Raw genomic sequence first — 17942 nt, 5'->3', positions numbered from 1 at the left:
TAACAGTTTCATGGACTATTCACTCAAAAATCTGCCCAGGAGCTGGAAGATTTATGGCCAGGATGACAGGCTCCATGCTGGATTTAAAAGTTATTGTCTTGCATGTAGTGCTAATAAATCAGCATCAAGTTAATACATAGGCAGCTTGGGAAGGGGAAAGGGGCAGCGATAGGGGCCCTGGATTCCTCTTCAGAGGACCGGACTTGGAGCCTTAGTCATCTGTTCAATATTTGTTTAATTTTGAGCAAGTCACTTCTTCCTAGGTTTTCATTTGCTCATTTATAAAATGTACTCAATAACTTCTAAAGTTTCCTTCCATCTTTGAATCTGTTTCCAAACTAGTGTCTTGGAAAGTTACTGGAGAAATGAATTGTATTTGGTTCATACTGATAATATTGTGTTTCATGACATTTTTCTTCTTGAGTCACTTAATCCAACTCCAGAGTAATTGAATCACACTAGAAAAAAAGAGCATAGTGGATTCTTCTGACTGAAATGGCTATTCTTAAATAATTGAGTGTAGAGGACAGTTGGATGGATGCATAAAAAGGATGTAAAGCTATTTTCTACTGTGTCACAGGAAAGATCAGATTTGTGACTTTAAGCTGGGAAATCTTTGTCAATGGGGAGTACATCTATTAGGGAATGTTTCTCATCCCTAAATGTAGGAGGCACGTAATTAATATTTGTTTTAATTGACTATCAGTACCACGTGGAACTTTTATGAAAATTGATCGTGTATTAGAGTTCAGAAATATTGCAAATAAATGTTAAAAGGCAGAAATAATAAGCATATTACTTACAGACCATAACACAATAATTTTCACTTGTTCAATAAACACTTATTAAGTGCCTGCGATTTGCCAGGCACTATGCTAAGCACTGGAGATACAAAAAAGAAAAAGAACGACAGTCCTGAAGGAGATGACATTCTAATTGGGAAAGACAATAGGCAAGAGAAAGCAGAAAGTGAGGGCAGAGAGCATTATCGAGTACTGTGTATGGGGGGTATGATGTTCATGGAGTTGAAACCAAGCAGAGCTGCTGATCGAAAATGGAGAATTAGCTGGAAAGTTCTGAGCCAATAGAAAGGATGACTTTGGGAAGGGTTTATTACTCAGCCACCCAGCCTTCTAATCAATAGGGAAAGGTGACTGAGGGAGGTGTGAAAGTATTGATTATCAAAAGCTGATAATAAAATATAACAATAAAAATAGTAATCAGTTCAAGGACAACCCACAAAAGGTGTAGACCCAAAGTGAGTCTCAATAATGAAACTCTCAATAATGAGTGGAGCAAATAACAAATCACAGAAATAATCATTATGTGAAAGAAAATTATAATGATGAAAAACATAATTCTGGGAGTCAGCCAAAGTAGTCCTCAGGGGAAAAATCATTTCTAAAAACATATGTTGACAAAAGAGAAAAAGAAAGGATCAACAAACTGAATGTTCATTTAAAAATAGGAATAAACCAAATAAGCAGAAAAGAAGAAATATTAAAAAATAGAGGCAAAATAGATAACCTGAAAACAAATGAATGAAAAATCTGAAAGTTGTTTTCTTTTAAAAGACTAATAAAATTTACTAATCTTCAGCCAACCTAATTTTTAATTAGAGGGTAGAAAATCAAATCAAGAAAAGAGCAAATGAACAAAGTGAAATCACATCAAAACTCCAAGAATTTTTTTAAAACATCAAAACTTATTGTGCACAATTATATGATAACAAAACTGAGAACAGAAAAGAAGGCTCTCCTATACCTTCAAAAATACAAAATACCCCAACCTAAAGGAAGACAAAGTACAGATTTTGAATAATCCAATCTTAGAAGAAAAAACAAAACAAATGATTATAAATGGAACTACCATAGAGCAATCGGGCTGGGGGTGGAGAACTCCTGGAATCACAGGAGAATGCTATCAAACTTTTAAAAACAAATAGTACCAATAATGCACCAATTAGTCTCAAGAATTACAAAAGAAATAAGTAGCCCTAATACATAAACTAGAGAAGGAAAAACATAATAGGAAATATTTAGACCTGTATAATTAGTGAATATCGATTCAAAATTTTTAAATAAAATCCTGTCAAACAGATGACATCAATTCACACACTCCCCCCCCAAAACCTCATAAAATATAAAATAACATACACTATCCCCAAGTTGTATTTATATCAGGGATGTAAAGTTGGTTCAACATTAGGAAAATAATCAGTATAATCAATCATATTAAAACAAAAATATGCAAAAACACATTACTATATTAGTAGATATATATCAGTACATATAATTATATCAGTAGATATAATCAGAAAAAGCCTTTGACAGACATCTCTGTTTGTCTCTATCTCTGTCTGTCTCTATTTCTGTCTCTGTCTCTGTCTGTCTGTCTGTCTGTCTGTCTCTCTCTCTCTCTCTCTCTCTCTCTCCCATTCTCCCCTTTCATCTTGTGAGCAGTAAGCCAAAAGCTTCTTGGTTGTCTCTCTCCTTCTGTTAACGAAGGAAGGCACAAGTCTCTTTCTTCTTCTTTCTTATAGCCAAAGAGCACCCCTTCTTGGAAAACCTTGATGAGCCCCAAGACAAGCTTTGACTTTCAGTGCCTTGCCACCTAATTTAAGAATAAGTATGTTTCCTTTTTAGGATTATTGTCGAGAGTTCTCTTCTGGATGCATAGAAGTCATTTTTAATAGAGTTGCATGTGTGTACTGAAGTGAGAATTTCCTTCAATAGTTTGTGTACTTTGTAGTCCATATTAAATATCTCTAACACAAAATTGTCTGTTTATCTGATGGGGTTCAACCCATTGGTCATGCTACAATTTTGTTATTAGTAGTAGTAGTAGTAGTTTTTATACAGTGCTTTAAGGTTTACAAAGCACTTTAACAATTATCATCTCATTTTGTCCTCACAATCCTGGGAGGTAGGTGCTATTATTACTCCAATATTACTGATGAGGAAACTCAGATAGACAGAGGCTGAGTGAATTAATTGTCCTAGATCACACAGCGGTTAAATGTCTGAGACCTAATTCGCATCCAGGTCTTCCTCACTCCAAGTCCCACCGCAGCTCCATGCCTAGCTGACTCATTGGCACATTCTTGAGAGAGGAAGATGGTTAATGTTTTCCCAGTGTCTCCATTTCAGTTCAGTTCCTTTAATTGTTGTTGTTTGTCCTTCATTCTGCAAGAGGATCGTGACAGCAAGGAGGTGATGCCATGACTTGCAAGTGAATTGGATTTAGGTGAGGGAGGGCTGTGCAAAATCACTAGCCTCACTTTCTCCTCTGGAGCCATCTGGGTCCAGTGGCCAGATACAGATTGGAATGACTGGAAATGCTCCTGCAGTTCCATTTAATACTCACTTAACAAAAAAACTAGCAGGTGTCAGGCACTGTGCTGGGTGCCAAGGATGCCAAGAAGAAAAAAAAAGAAAGTCTCTGCCCTCCAGGAGCTTATATTCTACTAGGAGAAAGCAATACGTACACAATTAAATTAGCCCCTACCTCCTAGGATTGTTGTGAGGATAACATGAGGCAATTTATGTAGAGCACTTTACAAGCCATAAAGCATTCTATAAAGGTTAGCTATTATTAATAGCCAGTAAGTACATTTAGAGCTAGAAGGTAACTTTCAGAAGTCATCTAATCCAACCCCCCCCTTATTTTACACATAAGGAAACTGAGTCTGAGAGATGTTTAGTGACTCACTTAAAATCACCCAGACAGTAAATGATAGAATCAAGATTTGAACCCACGGATTTCAGCAGCATCTTTACTAATTCACTTCTATTACAGGAGACTGTATTTCAATTGAGGAAATGGGTGACAAACTGCCCTTTTAGGAATTTCTTCGGCCACTGATGATCTTGGGAGCACTTTAGAGTAATGACTATATTCTGAATTTGAACAATGGATGATATTCTCAGCCGTAGCTTGGCATACAATACATGGTCTTGATTGAACCAGTCCTGGCGATCATTCCACCAGGAATTTGTGCAAGGTTTTGGTTCTTGGTTGCTGGTCAGTTGTTTCAGTCTTGTCCAACTCTTCCTGATGCCATTTGGAGTTTTCTTGTCCAAGATAGTGGAATGGTTCGCCATTTACTTCTCTGGCTCATTTTACAAATGAGGAAACTGAGTGCCTGAAGCTAGGTTTGAACTCAGGTCTTCCTGATTCTCTAGGCCTGGTGCTACATCTACTCTATGCTTCTTCATTTATCTTTGCCTGATCCATGAAGATCTGGTAAATATCTAACAGCAGGCTCTCCAAAGGAAAAAAAAATTACTTGAGACATACTTTTAATTTTATCTGCATAAGTAACCTTTTCCCCATCACATTTTTAAGCCTAGACAATCAACAAAACAATAAGTCGAGCCCTGATTTCTAGCATTTGCCAATTTCCAAGGTAGAAATGCTCACACTGGAAATTTAACAATCAGCTCAACGTCAGTGTATCCTCGGACCTAGTGCTTGGAAATATCTCTTCCACAAACTCCTTATTCCCATATTCTCTGTTATTCAACCACATCAACTCCCTGCTCATCTCATCGATCCCACTGCTTACCTAGAAATTCACTTAATGCACCATCTCTGTTCTGTTGAAAATAATGTATATCTTTCCTCCCAGCATGAATGAATGTCAACCTTTTTAAGGGTGTATTTAACCTTTTGAAAACCCTGCTTGTTTCTGAAATATCCATTGCATTCAAAGCAGTAAATCTCTAACTGGGAAAGAAACTTCCTGAGGTCTCAGGGGCCAAGCTGTCAGAGAATTAGCAAATAGCATCTTCTCCCAGACATGCAATCGGCTGGTGGTATCTTCTATGCCGATTAAGATGTTTACCCTGCTAATTGTAGGCATAACCAGACTGCCCATTAGTATTTTGGGTTTTATTCCCATGTCAGGCACTTAACCACAAACAGCCAGTTGAAGTAAGCTATTCTACTGGTCAATGGCTTTGGGAATGATCTTATCACAACAACCAAAGGCAATACATGCTCAATAAAAACAACTACAAAATCTTCCCTTGAGGCAGCATGGTATATATAGTGGGAAAAGCTCTGGATTAGGAATCAGGAGCTGGGTTCCTAACCTGACTCTGCTATTTATTTACTAGGTGACCTTGGGCAAGTCACTGGCTCTTTCTTGGCCTCAGTATCTTCATCTGTAAAATAAAGAGGTTGGACCAAATCATGTCTAAGATTAATCACTACTCAACATATTGTGCCATAGGCAACAATTTAGCAAATGTTATATCAGTGGCACTATGAGTTGCAGAAACATCCTGAAAAAACCAGTCCAACTCTCTAAGCCTCAGTTTCTTAATCAGTATAATGGGGATAATAATACTTCCAACCCTCCATCTCATGAGGCTTTTGTGATAAAAGTGTTTTGTACACCTTAAAAAGCCCTATTAGTGCAAGTCATGTGGTGCAGTGGTGCGTTGACAATTTTGAAGCATATACATGTATATGTATGTATGTATATATATATATATATATATATATATATATATATACACACACACACATACATATGTATATATTTACACACACACATATATACAATAGCATATATATGTGTGTATATGTATATGTGTGTGTATCTATGTATATATGTCTGTTACATGTGTATATATGCATATGTATGTGTAGGGCTTTGCATATACTTGAGTGGATTCTAGGAAATGGAAAAAGAAGCCACACAAGGAAGGGGGTGAAGGTGGGGTAGGGAGTCTGTTAAAGGTTGTTCAAAATTGTGAATTGCTTAAGATTTTAGTGGGGAACTTTTTTTTTTGAGATTGCAGGAAAAATATCTTAAATCTTCTACTCTGGGGTTGAAGCAATTTGCAGATTTTGAATTTTTGTGGCATCAAGAAAACAACTGTTAAATTATGTGACAAACCTTCAGTGAAGACAGCCAAAAAGTTTATCAGCTAGTAGCCAGTTTTCCAGCAATGAGTTTCCTGATGTATTTTGCAAGATTGATCCTCAAATCACAGATATAATCTGGGAATGAATGAATGATGAATTATATTATAGATGTTTGTTGACTTTAGACTTTCAGTGTTGTTTCTGAGATGGCTTTACAGAATAAAAGGAACTTCCTCAAAGCAATAACTAGGGCAGGGTGATGAGGGTTTTTCCCCAGGGTGCCAAAATTTAAAGGGTGCTGACAGCATTTACAATCTTTTGGCATCATAGAAACAATTGAGCTTTGTACCTTCTGAGTTTTGTTAATTAAAGTAAGAGGCTACTAAGTGGTACCTTTCATGTGTACTCTTTCCTGAGCCCTCTGTGCCCCCTACCTGTCCAGTCAGGCTCCCCAGAGTCTCCACTGTTGCAGACTTTGTCCCCCCCTTCTCATTTTCCCAGATGCAAAATTTGTAGTTAGCTAAGTAGTACAACAGATAGAGCAGAGAAGTCAGTCAGGAAGACCTGAGTTCAAATCCTGCTTCAGACACTTACCCTAGACAAGTCACTTGATCTCTGCCTGCTTTCTCATCTGTAAAATGGGGATAAATAATAGCATCTACTTCCCAGAATTGTTGTGAGGATAAAATGAGATTATAAAGCACTTGTCAAACCTTGAAGTACCTTACACATGCTAGCTATTATTAAAATCCTTCAGTAAGCACGGGCAGGATTCGATGTCCTCTGTCTCTCAAGTCAGGGCTCTTTCCCACTACACCATGTTCAAGCCTAATCGGTGTCCAGCTCAAGAAACAGTCTATAAACATATGATCTCACTGTAAGATTTTTTACTAGGATGTGGGAAATGCTCATTAAAGTTTACTTTAGGTATCTATAGATATAGACATTTTTAGATCTATACCTATATGTTTAGCTATATCAATATCTATCTAGATATATATGAGTATATACCGTGTGTGTGTGTGTGTGTGTGTGTATTTAAGGGGGAAAATAAAAGACACTATGAATATCTATTCATTTTGGCACATACGTCTCATCATTTCACAGGAACACAAGAAAGTATAAGAATGAGGAACAAGATCCTAATTATCTGCAGGATAGGAAAAATAAAATAAAATTTGCAACTAGTCTAAAAACATAGTTTCAGCCATAGTTTTGACCTCTTCTTTTAACAGGTCTGCTGAGGTATTATGTCTGTTTCATCTACATGTATTCCCTCTATCCACCCATTTTGAAGACTCGAAGGTAGGAACCTAGGTAAGTAAGGAGAAGCAGAGTCTCCCAAACTCTGCGATCCATTCAAATTGGCCTTCTCTCTGTTCCTCACACACAACACTCCATCTCTGGCCTCTGTATGTTAGCACTGGCTGTCCCCTATGCCTGGACTGCCCTCCCTCTTCACTTCTGCTTCATAGTTGCAGTTCAAGTATCATTTTTTGTGTCATCTGTCCTGATTTCCCCCAACTGTTAGTTTCACCCCAACCAAACTCCCTTGTATTTAACTATTCTGTATTTATACGCTTTGCATTTATGCTAGACATATAATTTATATATGGAATTCTTGTCTTGCCATTAGAATGCAATTACAGTAGGGATTGTTTCATTCTATGCACTTATATCCCCAATGCTTAATACAGTGCCTGGCACACAAGTAGGGGGTTAACAAATGCTGGTTGATTGATTGAGTAAGGTACAGAATGTATTAGCAATCTCCTCTAGACCAGGCCTCCCAGAGGAAATGCCTAAGTTAGGTAAGCAGAGAATTTAGGCCTTAACAGGAGGAATTGAAGGTTTTAATAATACTAATGACAACTGGAATTTCTAGGATGTTTTAAAGTTTTCAAAGTACTTTATGCATTATCTTAGTTGAGTCTCAAAATCACCCTATGAGGTTTATATTACATAAGTAGAATTATCCCCAATTGGAAGCAGACTTCCAGGAGCCAAGATGGTGAAGCAAGCAGTAAATTGCCATAGCTCCCCCATATTCACCTCCAAACAACCAAACAACCAGAAAATAGCACCCCAGAACAAATCTGGAACAGTGGAAAGACAGCCAAGCAGTCTTTTTGCCCGGGAATCTTGAAAGATTGGCAAGAAAGGTCCATTTCACTCAGGTAAAAAGGGAGTGCCTTCCAGGACACGAAGCTGGAAAATAAAACTGTGCCTTCTTGAAGGGAACAGGAAATAAAGTCTCCCCCTACCCAAGTTAGGGGTGATTGACAGCTCCAACAATTTTGCTCACTAGTGTCACCTGGTGGGTCACACTAGTTTAATGGACATCCACATACAGCTGTTCCCCTCCTTTTTCAGTTAAAAGCCCTTTGGAAGGATATGTCCAATATCAGATTTATAAGACCTTCACAGCACAAAATCCAGCTATTCCAGGCTCAAACTTATCTGTACCACCTGAAGTTCCCTGCAGTCTTAATCTATTAATTTTCAAAAGGATATAGTGCATATGCCTTGGACAAACAGTAGCACAGAATTTTAGGGTTGGGATGGATTTCAGAGGCCATCTGGTCCATCTCCTCCCCCCCTCCCCGCCAAGAGAATCTCATTGCAATATACCTAAGCGGGGGTCTTCCAGTCTCTGCTTGGGGGAGCCCGTTATCATTAAGAAGCCCATTATAGTTCTCTCTTTTCCACTGAAAAATAGTTCTAATTGTTAGACTGGCGTCAAGCCGAAATTCACTTCTTTGTTCAAGGTACTTCCCGCAGTGTCATCCAACTTACACTGACAGTAGAGTCTAGGTGGTGCTGAAGGGCGATAGCTATCCACTGGAGCTCCTGGCCGATGAGGTCGATTTTCTCCAGCCAATCAGGAGTCGCTCTGTTGCAACCTTCTCTTAAGGGCAGCTAGATAGAGCAGGTGGCTCTTTAGCCTCATTGTTACGGCTTCCTTTCTTCTCCCCAAATTCCCCTTCCGGTTCCTAACCCCCAGCAGCTTGGCTTCAATGAGATTTGCCTTTTACTTCAAAAGTCCAGCTCTCCTAATTCATCAAAGCAATAGTCTTTACTAAATCATACCTCAGCCTCTAAATGTTTAGATGATGTTTTTTCATTTTCTTCATTTTGCTTTTTTAGTGATAGAACATACAAATTAGCTAGCACACCATCATGCTTCACAGCACTGGGGGCTTCCATACAGTCCTCCATATTTTTGGTGCCTTAGAAGCTGTTTCTTTACATTTTCATTTCTATAGCTTTTAATAAGCAATAGCTATTTCTCTGACTTCTAAAATATTAAACCATTCCCATACAAGTGAGGCATCATTCTACGTTGTTGACAGTGATACAAGTCTTCACAGCTACATCACAGATCATTTTATCTCCAAAACTGTCCAAATGCCATTTAAAAGTTTATGTGTGTATGTGTATTTATGTGTTCATTATCCATGCATTCAGTATCCATTCATACTGAAACCAAGGTGGGTTTTTTTTTTGGGGGGGGTTCCTAATCATATTAGGTATCAAAATATTTGTTTATGGTGGTGACAATATCTCATTTGCTCTGATAATTAATATTAATTCTTTCTCTTACATAAAACCTTCCTGTCCTTCATAACTAAATTACTCTGTATGCATGTGTGTGTATACACACACACACGTGTCTAAAAATGGATGTTTATTTTGCATATTGAGTATATCACTTCTCTGTAGAAGGAATGCATCCTACGTCATCTTCAGCCCTCTGGAATCATTATCTGTCATTGAATTGAGTGCAGTTCTTGAAACAACAACTTTACCATCATTCTTGTGATTATTGACATTGGATGTCCCACCTCTGAGAAACTATTTCCTTGATGAATTGGAACCACTCTTCTGAGAAGTAAGACTGTCCATTTAAGAAGTTTCTAGGATCTGGCTTCCAGGTAGATATGCCCAATGAGGATCAATTGCTTGGCCACATGGGCCATTCTTCCACAATCAGGAGGCAAACCTGCGATTTCTTTTCTTCATTCCTTTGAGGACAAAGTCCTTCTTGGTGTCTTCTCCTCTAGTACTTCCTATGCCAGGCTTCTCACATCTCAAAAGTCAGGAACAATGATGATGATGATGATGATGATGATGATTGAATAAGCAAGGCTCTGAAGGTGTGATCAACTTCCTATTTCTGTAGGAATTAATAGAACATCATTATGGCAAAAGCATTAGTCAGCATAGCTGCCCTTAACTGAACCACAGCTGTATGTTTGCTGAGTGTCCTTTCCATGCTATTGTTGAGAAACTGCTTTTTGTTTAAGGATATCTGTTCTCCTAATGCCTCATTTGTTCCAATCCTGAAAATGAAAAAGTGAACCAGCCTGAGGCAGGCCTAACTTTCATTTATTTATCTATTTTGATGAGCAAAAGCAATCCTTGGGCACTTTATTAGAACAGATTGAGTGATTTCTTTGAGTAAATGAGTTATTGAGGCCAGTGACAGTAGGAGCTGCTCTCTCTACATTCACAGGATCATTATCATGCAGTCTGTTTCCTGGCTGATGAATGTCTCTAAGCTGTCTGCCAGCTGTTGGACATAAGACACCTGTCTGTTGCATTTGGGGGCCTCAAGAGAAACTAGAGGAAAATCAGGAAGACTTTCCCAACAGGGGTGAGACATTCTGCAGGGTTATTCCCACTTCTCTGTTTCTTAATTTCCTCAAATGTCTCCAACTTTTAAATGAGCTTAAAGCCTGTGATGAAAATCAGACTCCACCACCCCTTCGCTCTCTCCCACTGGACCATTGATTGACAATCTCGCACTGTCACTGATAAAAAGGATAAAGCAAAAATAGGGGGAAGAGTTTGGTTTGGAAGAAGGAAAAAATGAGTGAGGAAAAAACTGTACTATGCAGGGCTTGGGGACAGGAGATCTATAAAGCCATTTATATACAACATATCATCTGAGTTTCACAACCTTGTTTAAAAAAAAAAGCATTATAGGTGTGATTATCCCCATTTAATAGATGAGTAATCTGATGGTGACAGACATTAAGTGAGTGGTCCAAAGCCACATAGCTATTGAATGTCTAGGCAGAATTTGAATCTGGGTCTTGAATCTAAGTGCAGCATTATATCCACTAGACCATTCAGAAAAATGAGAAAAGAGTGTGTTTATTATTTTAAGCTTTTCTAAAAGTTATTAGCATCACACTGCCCAATGTGCCCATTACTACCTCATTCTGTGACTTACTGGTGGCTTCCTAAGTGTTGAGCTCTCAGGGCCAGGAGTCTAGAACCTGGCAAAACCCACCCCAGCCATTTTCTGAGGCCAGATTTGTTCTGTGAAGTTTGGATTGAGTCAAAGGGCCACACTTGAGGACCTAGAGGGCCACATGTGCCCTCAAGGCCTCAGGTTCCCCACCCCTGGTGCAATTAGTGCCAGCTCTACTGGTCTCCCAAGGTAGTAAAGAGGAAGGAAATTTGCAAAAGAGCCACACCATCATTGACTCTCCTTGTTCTTGGTTTGGCAAACTGGTCATCTTCGAGCAGCCCTCCTAAAGAGAGATGGATAACTTTCACCTCACCACTGCTGCTGTCTGCCCAGGTCCAGCAGTTTTCTCCCGGCATTGTCAGCCCTTCACTCGTGATATTATGTCTGCTTCATTAATGTTGAAGGGCTCTACCAGGAAAGAATGGATTGACCAGTAACTACCAGGGATAAGGGATTATAGAAAAACACAATGATTTATCCAAAAGCTCTTTAATAACTTGGGAGGAAACTGCTTTTCCAGACCTTCAAGCAAATGGATATTTCATTTTCTCTTTCATTGCTGTTCCTAGCCTCCTCCACCCCTCCTGAAGAGGTGCTCACCTAAGGAAAGGTTTTAATATGCTCTGCATTCCTTGATAGCCGAGCGTCTCTAAAGTAAAGGTCATTTCTATGATGGGGTGGGGCATCTGGCAGCATTCTAAGAAACCTCTTGATTTTGACTCACTAGATGAGAAAGAGAACTTGACAGAGACAACCATCTTTGGGCCAGTGCTGACTACATATGGCATTTCACAATGGAAGAATTTCCATGGGATGCTGATTGGCTGCCAATCACGAAACCCCATACTTTCCAAAGAATCCAAGTAGCAGGCCAAATTGAGCATGGTTGTGAGGAGCTAGAGACACATGATCAATGAAGGATTGTGGAAGAGAAGTAACATAAAGGACATCATCACTGAGATATGTGACCAAAAGTAGCAGTGAACCAGTGGTGTGATAAGAGTAAAGAATAACCCAGAGACAAAAGAGCATAGTCCTAGAAGGATTCACAGAGGGCATCTTATCCAACCCTTTCATTTCTCAGATGAGGAAACTGAGACCAAGAAAGGTAAAGTGATTTTTTTCCCTGAGGTCACATAAATAATAAGCGTCAGAAATAAGATTTGAATCTAGGCCCTGTGGTGCCAAAGCCAGTTCTATTTCCATTGTTCTACATCATCTCCCAATGTGGTCTACTGGTCTGCATACAGTGCTAAGAGACCTAGAAGAAGACACCCATATGCTGAGGGTACCTGCCCCCACTCTCACCACAGGAGATAACCTTTATAAGAGGCCATGGTCAAGATATGGATCATATAGGGAATAGATGAGCTGCACCAAGTGGAGAGAGGAGACACATTGAGGTCCCCTCTAAACACTGTGGTCTTGCCCTTCATTGATGGGACCCCCAGACTCTCTACTCCTCCCTGTCCTCTCAGCCAATCACATCTATTCTCTTCAATGGGCACAGTTAATACTTCCTGTCGATCTGAAGACTTCAGAAGAGCACACTACTCTGTTCACGATATAATAGGAAAAGTTGTTCATTCAGATTCAGAAATCAAAAGACCTGTTTTCAAATCCTGCCTCTGATGATGAGAAAATCACATAACTTCCCTGAGCTGAGCTTCAGTTTTTCATGTGAAAAATGAGGATTAGATTAAATTCCTATCTGGTCCCATCATGATCTAGATCTGTGACCTAAATAAGCTGTCTTCAATTGCTTCTCCTGGCACTGATTGTTGAGTCATTTCAGTCATGTCCAACTCTTCGTGACCCCATTTGGGTTTTTCTTGGCAAGGATACTGGATTGGTTTGCCATTTCCTCCTCCAGGTAATTACAGATGAGGAAACTGAGGCAAACAGGGTTAAGTGACTTGCCTAGGATCACACAGTAATAAGTGCCAGAGGCTGGATTTGAATTCAGGTGTTTCTGACTCCAGGCCCAGCACTCTTCCTACTGTGCCACCTAGCTGCCCACTGCCCTCCCTCACAGTGATTATCCTCTGGGTAATTGGATGTAGTTATTCAAATTACTCAGGGTTAGTAACTGAAACACCCAGGAGAAGGAAAGTAAAGATTCAATGAGCTCCTTCTAGCAGCACTTTGGGGTCCTGGTAGGGAAAAGATTTACAACCCCCACTCCATAAGTATCATACGAAGGATAAAGAGATAGGTCATGCATGCTTATATCTTCAGGTTAAAGAAACAGAAATTACTTGTCAAGAAAGGTAGCCGAGGAAATAATTTATAAAGGTTTTTAAAACCAGGAAACAGTCTTTCCCCAGCTATCTTTCATCTTCACTGAAGACAAAACAAAAGAAATTCATCTGCTTCTTAAGAAAGCCCAGCATTTTGTGCTATGAACTAGTGCTTGAATACCTCACAAAAAGAAAACTTTGCTGACCCTGAAAACAGTGAAACCTTCCAGCATGATCCAGAGGTGAATTATGGAGTGTTTTTCACAAAATTCCCATATGCTTAACCTGGTGCAGGTATGGTGAAATCTAACCTACCTGAAATCAAGGGACTAACCACCCTTAACTAGATTCCTAAGGTCCCTTCAAGCCCCTGTCATTACAGAGACAGCTACTCTGGGAATCACCCTGAGACTCTTCCATCTGAAATGAATCTTGTCATTCTTTAGCTAGACTCAACTGTATTGCTGATTCTCTAATGTCAGGGGTTGGCCATTCTCAATTTGCAGCTTGTGAAAGTGATGTGGCTGATTACAGGAATCTTGGTTATAAAAGCTCTTTGAGAGACTAGGACAAGAAGTTCTATGTTCAAATTAAACCAATATATACATAGCATGTGAGAGCTTGTGTATGTGGAGGGAGGACCACCACCATGTGTTATATAGAAATAAAACAGGTAATTGTAAAAAGAGATGAGTTCAGAGCTCCTACTTGATATGAGACTCAGTAGTATAATAACTAAATATTTAAGAACCTACTATGTGACAGGAACTATACTAATTGGTGGGAATTGAAATACAAAAAGAAAGAAAGAAAGAAAGAAAGAAAGAAAGAAAGAAAGAAAGAAAGAAAGAAAGAAAGAAAGAAAGAAAGAAAGAAAGAAAGAAAGAAAGAAAGAAAGAAAGAAAGAAAGTCCTTGCCTTCACGGAGCTTATCTAATCAGGGAAGACCACAACACACAAAAGAAAACTGGAAGGAAGGGAGGTGGAGAAATCAAAGAAGTCCAAAATGAGTGCAGCCAGGTAGGAAATGAGGAGATATCTGAGATGCCAGTTCTATTTCTGTTTATAAACAGAGGAGTTTATGGCTCTACCCTCCAATGGGAAGGGCAGGGGGTACTGATGAGATGTGAGTTTAGTTGTCATCTCCTGCATTTCATTATCCTTTTTTACAGATCATTTCCGTATCTCCAAGTCCAGGCTTAGATGCTCCCTTGTGCTCCAGCCCCACGTCATCATTTGCCGCCTGGATATTTCAAGTTGCATACTACTTAGACATTTAAACTCAGCATATCCAAAACAGAGCTCATTATCTTTCTCCAAACCCTCACCCCTCCACTAAAGTTCCCTGTCCCTGCTGATGGTATCACCATCTTTCTAGTCACCCCGTTTTTCAGCTTTCACATCATTGTCGACTACCCTTTCTCCATATATACCCTAAATACTTGCCAAATCTTGCCATTAGAACCTCCAAAAACAACAAATATGACATCTGTTCCCTCCTTTTGACACATACACAGTCACCACCCTAGTTTCTGCTGTCACCAGCTTTAGTCAGAACTATTGTAATAATCTCCTAACTGGGCTCCCTACTTTCAGTAGAGAATACCACTCCAAGTAGTACCCCCATTCTAATTCAGCCACCACTCAAGCTGCCAAAAAATAAAAAAAGATTTTCCTAAAATTCGTGTCTCACCATATCACTCTCCTTACTCTATAAACTCCAATAGCCCTCAATTATTGCTGAGATGAACATAAACTCTCATGTTTGCTTCTGCAAGCCAACATAGCCATCACCCTCCATCTCAGTTCATTACAATTACTCTCATTCACACACCCTCTGGGACTGCTTGCTGTTCCTCAAACAGAGCCTTCCATTTCCAGCCTTCCTGCCTTTGTGCTGGCTATTCCTAATGTCTGGAATCCACTCACTCTCTCTACACCTCTGCCTCTTAGAATCCTGAGTCTCTTTCAGGACTTAGCTTAAGTGCCACCTCCATGAGACCTTTGCTGATCCCACCAATGACTTGTGTCCAATTCCTCCAAGTCATCTGGCACCTCTTTTGTATATACCTATATATGTAGATAACCATCAAATGCTACTGGTGATCTGGACAGGCAAAGCTGTCAATACTAAGGCTGGGACCCTGACTGTTCATGCCTGGGGAAGTTATGCCCACTCTCTTCATTGGATGAAACATCTATAGCAATGCATTCCCTTTCTGAGGTATAGTTTTCCTTTAAAGTCTTCTACATATGTGGCCTTTTGGGGGAAAAGAAAAATAGGATTGCCATAATGCTTATTTGAGGACTTCTGTGGCTCCTAGCTCATATTTGTTGGGAGTGGCTACCCGAAATTATTTCTCTCTCTCTCTCTCTCTCTCTCTCTCTCTCTCTCTCTCTCTCTCTCTCTCTCTCTCTCTCTCTCTCCATCCATCTCTCTGTCCAACTTTCTTCCTCTTTCCTCCCTCCCTCCTTCCTTCCCTTCTTCCTTCCTTCCTTCTTTCCTTCCTTTCTTTCCCTCTTCATTTCTTCCTTCCTTCCTTTCTCTCATATACACTCACACAAACACATGCAGATGCACACACACACATATACTCAGTCCTGTTAAACATATGGCTTTAACCATTTTCCAGTTTAAAATGAAAAGATTCAAATTGTTTGCAAAACTTCAATTATTTAGATCTCCTTCTTTCCTGGACTTGTTCCTTATTCTTCTAATCTCTCCACATGCATGCAAGTAAGCAGAATTGGCACTGATTTGGTACATTTTTAATAGTTTCAAATGCATAATAAGAAAAATTCAAAATACTTCTTGAAGAGATACTGGTTTTAATACCGGCTACTTGGTCTGTATCTGTCAGGGCCTCATCCCTGTGTATGGTGTGGTGTGTGTGTGTGTGTGTGTGTGTGTGTGTGTGTGTGCATGTGCATGTGAGAGAGAAAAAGAGAGAGAGAGAGAGATTTGGCATTATTTTTGGTGAACTTATGTACATTCTAAAATACACCTGCTAGACCATCACTGAGCCCAGAGAGAGAGATAGCAATGAAATAAGCCAAAGAGAAAGTCCCCAAGTGCAACTTTTATCACTTCAGTTATCTCAGAACATGGCAATACTCCCCTGCCTCCCCAAATCCTTTCACACATCGGTAGCAATGGTCCTCATCCCAACTTCTTTAACTTGCACCATTCAGAAGAGCTGGTTAGCTCGATCTCCCCCTCAGGAATGGAGTTGTTCCAATACTATCAGCTCAAGCCCCATTGCAACGTTTTTGTTGACCTATTATAAATTTCCATTGCTGGTTAAAATCCCCTCAGCATCTTCAATAAAAAATCAAGAATCAAGAATCAGTCTAGTCAATTTCTCTTCACTATCAATTAGCTCAATGATATCAGTTACCTTTTACAAAGGGAAATTTATTTGAAATATACAGCAATAACTAAAGTGCAAGAACACAGAGGAAGGAAGGAAGGAAGGAAGGAAGGAAGGAAGGAAGGAAGGAAGGAAGGAAGGAAGGAAGGAAGGAAGGAAGGAAGGAAGGAAGGAAGGAAGGAAGGAAGGGGGGGAGGAAGGAGGGAAGGAAAGAAGGAAGGGAGGAAGGAGGGAAGGAAGGAAGGGAGGAAGGGAGGAAGGGAGGAAGGGAGGAAGGAAGGGAGGAAGGGAGGAAGGGAGGAAGGAAGGAAGGAAGGAAGGAAGGAAGGAAGGAAGGAAGGAAGGAAGGAAGGAAGGAAGGAAGGGAGGAAGGAGGGAAGGAAAGAAGGAAGGGAGGAAGGAAGGAAGGAAGGAAGGGAGGAAGGGAGGAAGAGGAAGGGAGGGAGGAAGGAGGAAGGGAGGAAGGAGGAAGGGAAGGAAGAAGGAAGGAAGGGAAGGAAGGAAGGAAGGAAGGAAGGAAGGAAGGAGAGGGAGGGAGGAAGGAAGGAAGGAAGGAGAGGAGGAGGAGGGAGGAAGGAAGGGAGGAAGGAGGAAGGGAGGAAGGAAGGAAGGAAGGAAGAAAGGAAGGAGAAGAAGGAAGGAAGGAAGAAGGAAGGAAGGAAGGAAGGAAGGAAGAAGGGAGGGAGGGAGGGAGGGAGGGAGGAAGGAAGGAAGGAAGGAAGGAAGGGAGGAAGGAGGAAGGAAGGAGGAAGGAGGAAGGAGGAAGGAAGGAGGAAGGAGGGAAGGAAGAAGGAAGGGAGGAAGGAAAGAAGGAAGGAAGGGAGGAAGGGAGGAAGGGAGGAAGGAAGGGAGGAAGGAAGGAAGAAGGAAGGAAGGAAGGAAGGAAGAAGGAAGGAAGGAAGGAAGGGAGGAGGAAGGAAGGAAGGAAGGAGGGAGGAGGGGAGGAAGGGAGGGAGGGAGGGAGGAAGGAAGGAAGGAAGGAGGGAGGAAGGAAGGAAGGGAGGAAGGAGGGAAGGAAGAAGGAAGGGAGGAAGGAAGGAGGAAGGAAGGGAGGAAGGAGGAGAGGAAGGAAGGAAGGAAGGAAGGAAGGAAGGAAGGAAGGAAGGAAGGAAGGAGAGGAGGAGGAGGGAGGAAGGGAGGAGGAGGAGGAAGGAAGGAAGGGAGGGAGGAAGGAAGGAAGGAAGGAGGAAGGAAG

This window comes from Phascolarctos cinereus, unplaced genomic scaffold (assembly GCF_003287225.1).
Source record: "Phascolarctos cinereus isolate Bilbo 61053 unplaced genomic scaffold, phaCin_HiC Scaffold_9;HRSCAF=440, whole genome shotgun sequence".
Lineage (NCBI taxonomy): Eukaryota > Metazoa > Chordata > Mammalia > Diprotodontia > Phascolarctidae > Phascolarctos > Phascolarctos cinereus.
Note: the sequence above shows the minus strand (reverse complement) of the source record.